Source organism: Chlorocebus sabaeus, chromosome 23, assembly GCF_047675955.1.
Source record: "Chlorocebus sabaeus isolate Y175 chromosome 23, mChlSab1.0.hap1, whole genome shotgun sequence".
Lineage (NCBI taxonomy): Eukaryota > Metazoa > Chordata > Mammalia > Primates > Cercopithecidae > Chlorocebus > Chlorocebus sabaeus.
Window position 1 is genome coordinate 24,964,677 of NC_132926.1, and position 7,331 is coordinate 24,972,007.

General features: G+C 50.0%; 1 protein-coding gene across 3 annotated transcripts in view; it reads right to left on the reverse strand.

Moving 5' to 3' along the window:
- The window catches only part of CYFIP2 (cytoplasmic FMR1 interacting protein 2), a 133,752-nt gene extending 128,010 nt beyond the window's left edge, over positions 1-5,742 (reverse strand). For 2 of the 3 annotated variants that reach the window (XM_008015141.3, XM_008015139.3), the window contains exon 1: positions 5,633-5,742. The gene's annotated coding sequence lies outside the window, so the exon portion shown is untranslated. Of the gene's footprint in view, positions 1-5,243; positions 5,588-5,632 lie in introns of those variants that run through there. The other variant, XM_038005523.2, reaches the window with a different exon arrangement.
- Between the last annotated feature and the right edge of the window lie 1,589 nt (positions 5,743-7,331).

Here is a 7,331-nt window from a genome sequence, read left to right on the forward strand (position 1 = left end):
GGTCTGGCCACCAGATCGGAGCATGTGGAACTCAGCTTCGTGGACGTGAAACTGCAACTCGAGCATGGCTCAATATGAAGACAAAGATCCCCAAATCACATTTTCACTCACTCTAAAAGGGCAAATTTCTCTGTCTGTAAAATATGGAGGTTAGCCTTGGTTCTCTCTCAACCATGATGTCCTGCCTTGTGAAGGTTACTGCAGGTAACTTGTGCTAATAATAGCTTAAGCACTGAGGTTTGCAAACAAGGTATATTTTATTGTATGTAAGGCGAGGGTTCAAGATCTCTGTGTGATATTATTCTTGTATGTTCATCTCTTCCCTTGAATGGCAGGACTGGAGCAGAGTTGGGGGATTGGCTGTGGGGGCTGATGGGTTGAGCACGTCAATATTGTCCATTTTGTGTACTAAAAAAACAACAGCAACAAGTTAAGAATCACTGGATTTGGGCCTCTCTCAGGGGCCTTCCAACTCTAAAGCAAATGACCATGACTACAGTCTAGACATTCCATCCAAAGGGCTTCCTTAAAGACACATGTTAAGGATCATGCAGACCATTCTCTGTGGCCAAGATATACAGGGCATCATAAACCTGTCCAAGGATAGTCTTCCTTTGTGCCTTTGCTCAAACTGTCTCCACTCCTTTATAGACTGTCTTCTTTCCTTCTTAAATCCTACCAATCTATCAAGGCCCAAGTCAAGTCACGCCTTTTCCACAAAGGTCTGACCAGCCAAGCCCCATAATGACCTTCATTTCTCTCACTCCATTAGCACTCACAGTCTACAGTTCACAGTTTTTAACTGCACTACAAACTGCTTTATATTTCACTAATTCTTCGGATTGCTAAGAATGCCAAGGATAGTCATCTTGTCTGAGTTTGACCCATAGCAACCAGCACAGAGATAGGCACACACCAGGAATTACTTGCTTAATTAATAATTCATGAATGATTTGTTGAATGCATGAGCCAATGACCAAAATTCTTAACTTCTGGTTTAAAAAAATTAACAAGAAAGTTAAAATATCACACTTCTCCGATATCCAAGTCTGCCTTATCAATATAAGAATCTGAGGCAAGTTCTTTAGAGAATCCTTCTATCATATAGTTTCCACTTCAAACCCTAAGAAGCAGGTCCTCATTTCTCTTTCCCATGTGGAAGTATAACAGACTTGGAGATAGGGGGCTGACCTCTAGTTCTGAATTCTTATCTTGTCATTCATATATTGCCAAAACAAAACTTAAAACATCATATTTTAAAAGCACAAATCAAAAGTAGTTCTCAGATATTCCTTAAGAGTTATTGCATGCCTTCTCTGAGGGTCAGCCCTGCAAATTCCCTTTGATCTCAGCCAGGCCTTCAGTGAAGTTAGACAATTCTCTCATTCTTCCCCAGTTGATTTCTTATTCCACCCACAGAGGCAACTGTTCCAAACTCTGAAGTCTCCTGAAGTTTCCTAACCAGTCCATCACCTTGATTTCCTGCAGAGGACCTCACCTCCTGCCTTACTTAGAAAACAGAAACTATAGAACGTGGACAGACTAAACACACCTCTGTTTTACCTAGAGATTAAAGCCTGAGAACCACTGCTCTACAATGACCAAATAATGATGCAAACAGAATCAAAAGGCCTACTGATGAAGTCATCACTGGGTCTTTCTCAGGCATCTTGCCAAAAAGTCCTATTTACTTTCCTCTCTCACTGCCTGTAGCTGAGTTGCCCAAAGTCTATCAAAATGCCACACAACCAGAATGATCCCTGCAAGAAATTCTGCCTGAACTCAAGCTCTGCCTTCTCAAAACAATTTCTTTCAAGAATTTGCACCCTCTGTTGCCAGGGCCCAAGTATGGCTTAAATGGCCGTTTTTTTTTTTTTTTTTTTTTTTTTTTTTTGAGGTACATCATACACAGCCCTTAGCATAATGGTCAGGGCTAGAAAGCCAATATCTAAGCTCTTTGCATCCTGGGAGGCGTCCCGCACCCACTGACTGAATTCTGAAGTGTCTTTGTACAGACAAGGCTATCCAGGGGCCTTGACAGAATCTGGGAATCACAAAATGCCTTTAAGCTTCCCATTGGCTCAACAGTACAGAGAGGCCACAGATCCGTCTTCTTAAAGTGACACACAATATATAAGTAATAAATTGTTTCTTAAGGAATGGAGGGCATTTACCCCAAAGAGTCACACATTCAGGAGGCTCCTTCTCTATTTCCATGGTCTTTGTTTCTCAGACTGGGATTTACAGACATTACCTCATCTGCAGGCTTCCATAATGACAGGCAGGTAACAGTTGGGCAGGCTGCCTTCCATTGCTCAGTTTTGAATGTCAGAGAGGTAGTGGCTGGTTTAAGGGCACACAGCAACTCAGGGATCCTGTGTCCCATGCTCACTGTGCTGCTGTGTCTGTCCTGGAAGCAAAGCATGCCCTCAACATTTTTGGGTGGTTGCAAAACGCTAAATTCTCACAGAGGAAGAGGCCCTTCCTTAACTCTATGTGTTGAAATGTGAGAATGGCCCTGGGCTTCTGCTTGGCGTGTTCCCTCCCACTTCTCCCTGCCTACTCAAGTTCCACCCACCTCTCCTGTGCTACTTAAGAGCACTTCCCACCTGAAGCCTTTCAGTTCATGCCTTACCACTCTTAACTTTCCCTTCCTTTGGCAGGTGAACTTGGAGCTGGGTTTACTGGTCACAGAGACCAACTTCCCTCAAAAAAGCAAAATTCAGGAAAGCTCTGGAGGGAGAGGGGCTGGTAACAGCCAAGGGTTGATTCCATACATGAGCCAAATTCTTAATGATTATGTAATGAATACATTATAACAATAAATATATAAATATGCTAGTACTTACTATGTGCTAAGCATTCTGCTCGGCACTTTCATGCACCCCTCGGGTAGTAAGAGCATCCAAAGATATTCTAGTTCCTCCCCCGCCCCCATTCACTGCCTAGAAGGCAGCAGCCTGCCCCTCTTCTCCCACCATCTCACTACTGATGCAGGGGCCATCCCCTGGACCCTAGGCATGGCTTTGCTCCTCAGAATGACACGACCAAAGGCCTTTCATAAAGACTCCAGTGAGGTGACTGATGTCTGGCTTCGTCAATTACAAGTGAATAATTAATACTTGCCAGTAAAGAAATAGACTCATTGTTATGGTGGCCACATGGAGGCTACAAAAGGCCATTTTGTGACACTCTTGGTGGACCCCTGGGGCCAACAGAGGTCCAAAGAAGCCGCCTTGAGAGTGTAGTCCAATCCTTAAACGTAGGGACTGGGGCCTGTACTGTTTTCCAGGAGCGCTTTTCCGTTAATTAGCTTGTTGCCTATTCATCTCATTCAGTTTTCTGGTCAATGACAGCAGCAGAGGCCCACTGAACATCAGAGAGGGCATGATTTATCAGAGGGGACATGTAGAGTTCTCCCAGGGCCTTTTACCAGTTTTTGAATTCATGTCTACTTCCTTCTCTGGGCCAGCATCTGATTTGAGTAAAATTCTCCAACCCCATTGGGTTGTACATTCGACTCTTGGCCTAATGCCTAAAGCAAGTTTTTCCTTTTTCATTTTTCAGCAGGGACTGAACAAGGCAGCCTTGGGTGCCTACAGAACCGGTCAGAACTGGCCAGGAAATATAATAAAGAAGCTTAGTGAGCAGAGAGCTAATGCCCCCAGCCAGAGGCTTAGTGTGCAGAACTATCTAGAGGCACTGACTTTGTAAGCAAACAACACTCTTTTCTTGAGGTCTAATAATTGCCTTGGCAAAGGGTAGCCAATGCCAACGAGGAACCCTGTGTACACAAGTTTCTCATCCTGAAAGTGGACACTGGGTGCTCAAAAAATGCCTTCCGGTGACAGTAACCCCTGACCAGTTAAACAAACATGCACTCATGCACACACATGCACACACACTCTTACAGCATTCCTGCCCGCAGGGCCAAAGCTGCCCTTGCCAAATACAGAGCTGACAGCTGCTAGATATTGTCATTTCAGGGACCTGTTCCCAAAAGAACTACCCAGCTCCCCACCTCCACTTCCAGCCCACTGTTTGAAATTCCACCATTAGCGATAGCAAATATTTCTACAGTGTTTCCCATTAAAGCTTTGTTTCCCATTAAAATGCCTCCATCCTCTGTTTATTTTCTGGTCAAATGACTTGTAAAGCACCTGCTCTGCATCAAATGCAAACTTCTTTTGTATTCAGCTCTTCAAGATAAACACAATCATTGGCTCCTTTCTTGAAAACAATTTCTGACACTGGAGACTGGGGGAAGAGCAGGGCACTGTATGGAAGCGGAGGTGGTAGGCCACCAGGAGGGCCACAGAGAGAGGGTCTAATGGTGGAGAAAGCAACCGTTAAGGCCTTCACAGACCTGCCCATAGATACGGACCTGATTTTTACCCTCTAAGATCTCAGAGACCCGGGTTGCTGGCACAGCCTGTATCCAAGAGAAAGGTGAGACCCACTGCCCTAACTGGGACACAGACAGGAGGCAGGAAATGGGAACACAGGAACCGACACTCTCCTGATTTGCCCCTCCTGCCAGCAGGACTGTCCCCGTCTCCCTGCCCATGCTGAGGGCACAGGCACCCAGAAACTAGCAGAAAAGGATCCTTGTCCCATTCTTGGCCTAGCTGGAAGGACAGCTGATGGCTCGTCGGGGCTGGTGAATGTTTCCACTGTGCTGGGGAAAGTAGGCAAGCAAAGGTCAAGATCAGATTCCCTGTGCTGTGGAGGCACCAGGGGGGCTGTCAGTGTCCTTTCCAGCCGGGTTCTGGGTATAGAGGGCCATACTTCTGTGGACCATCCCCCATCCCCAAGCAGAGAGCACCTCCTCTTCTTTTGCACATAGGTGGGCTGTTCCTTGGGGTGAGGGGTAGGGTTGTCTTGAAAAGCAGACGCCACAACAGGCAGGTAAGCCTCTTCCTGGTTCCTCAGAGCTCAAGAAAAAAACAATCTTTTCCCCCAGGAGTCAGCCCACTCATCCCCTTCCCCCACTTCCATTCTGCCCGCGGCCAGCCTGGAGAGCGACGCTAGTGTAGGCCAGAAAGCTTCCAAGCGGGTCAGACCTGCTTCTCTCTCATCAAAGCCCTCCGCCCCCAAACATCGCCGCTGCGCCCCTCGCCCCACCCATCACACGTTCTGTGTGCCCGAGGCGGCTGCCAGGCGGGCCCAGGCGGCTCTCGCTGGCCCTGGGGGAGGTGACGGTGGTCACAGAGGCAGAGGCAGGGGCCAGCGCTCTGCAGTACCTGGACCCGAGGATGTCGCCGCCGCCGGGCTCGCGGCCACCGCAGGTGTCTCCGGTCCCTGAGATTAGCACCGCCTCCTCCCGGGCTGGCGGCTCCGGCCCAGGCCGCGCACCTGCTGCTGCGGCTACCCCGCCACCGCGCCGGAACTCCGCGATGTGCTCGCGCCTCCCGGGCAGAGGGTCGGTGCCGCGGGACGCACCGTGGGCCCGAGGGGGAAAGGGGCCGCGTGGGGCCTGAGGCCGGGCCTCGCGCTAGCCCGGGCGCAGCGCCGAGCGCCCCCCGCGGACTGGGAGAGGGGGCGGCCCTTCGCGCATCCTCACGGCCTCAACCCCGTCCCCGGCAACATCCCGGTCCCCGTGCCCGGCCCAAGGTCTGCGAGCGCCGCTTACCTGGCTCTGCGGCGAGTTCAGGGGAGGGGCCCAAGGCTACCGCAGGGCCCCGCGCCGGGGCGCAGGATGCTCTGCCCCGCTCCGCTGCGCTGCGCTCGGCCCCGCCCCGGCCCCGCCGCTCCGCCTGCCGCGGCTCCGCCCCCGCCCAGCGCCCGCCCCTTCTCCGCTGCGGCTGTCACACAAAGGGCAGGAAATGGCTGCGGCGAGGGGCTCTCGGCGCTCCCCGCTGTACCGCCGGCGCGCCCAGGACCTGCCCCTCGGGCTCGGAGGACAGCTCAGCACCCAGGCTTCCTGCCCTGGGGGCGGGAAAGGGAGGGAGGGCTTCTTCCACGGCCTCCATCACTAGGAACCACACCTGCAGCAACCCGAGGACGAGAGCTTCGGCCGCATTCGGATCTCATTGGCCCCACATGATTTCCGAGTGCTCATTTATCAACCCAATCTTTATTGATTACCTATTCCGTTCCATGTACGTTGCCAGGACCTGGGTGTGCACTGGTGTACAAAAGACAGGGTCCCTGCCCCCGTGGAGTTTTATCACCTGCCAGGAGAGACGGGTGTACATTAACCCATCTAACCTCCAGTTACAGCCCAAAGTGCTGTGAGGAGAAGTAGCAGGGTCAAGTGACTGAAGATGCAACTGGGGCTAGGGGAGGGGGCCTTCCACCAGTTGAACCTGGACGCTGATGGGGCTTCTTCGCTCAAGAATAAGTTCTTCCCCTCCCTTCCAGTTCCCTGGAGAAGAGTCCCTGAAGCTGCCACCTCTTTAACAGGGGCCTGCCTCAACTTCATTCTGGAATTGCTTAACGGACAAATAGGCGACAGGAAGCACTGAAAGGACAGGTACCTTTCTCTTCAAGGCTTATCTGCCGTTTCGGGCTCCTTAAAGAAGCGATTATCTGCCCACCGGTGGCTCACACCTGTAATACCAACACTTTAGGAGGCCGAGGAGAGAGGATGGCTTGAGCTCAGGAATTGGAGACCATCCTGGGCAACTCAACGAAACCTCATCTCTACTAAAAATTAAAAAAAAAAAAAAAAAAAAAAAAGATGGATGTGGTGGCATGCACCTTTGGTCCCAGCTACTCAGGAGGCTGAGGTGGGAGGATTGCTTGAGCCTAGGAGATTGAGGCTACTGTGAGCTATGATCCCGCTGCTGCACTCCAGACTGGGTGACAGAGTGAGACTGTCTCACAAAAAAAAAAAGAAAGAAAGAAAGAAAAAGAGAGAGAGAAGAACGAGAAAGAGAGAAAGAGGAGAAGAAAAGAAAGAAGAGAAACAGAGAAAGGAAAGAGAGGAAAGAAAGAGAGAAAGAAACAATTCTCATTGAGATCCAGCCTGGTAGGCCTTCAGACCAGGCTGAAGTCAGGCTGCACCAAATTCTAACCTTGAGACACCTGAGCAGGTTACTTCACCACTCTGCTCCACAGAGGTCACCATATCTGCAACACAGGGAATGACGGTTGCCTTTTATACCTTACAGGGTAAATAATTTGAAAGCCTTTAAGACATTGTGGAGTGTATGTAGACATAAGGAGTGGTTTCCTAGGGTCCACAAATTTATACTTAATCACTCAGCTATTCCTAATAAGGGCAATTTGTAGAGGAGCCCCGTTATTCAAGCTCCGGCAAAGGACTTGTAGAAGCCTTTGCTTGCCCTTACTGATCTCACCTTATTTCCCAAGTGCTCAGAATCCAT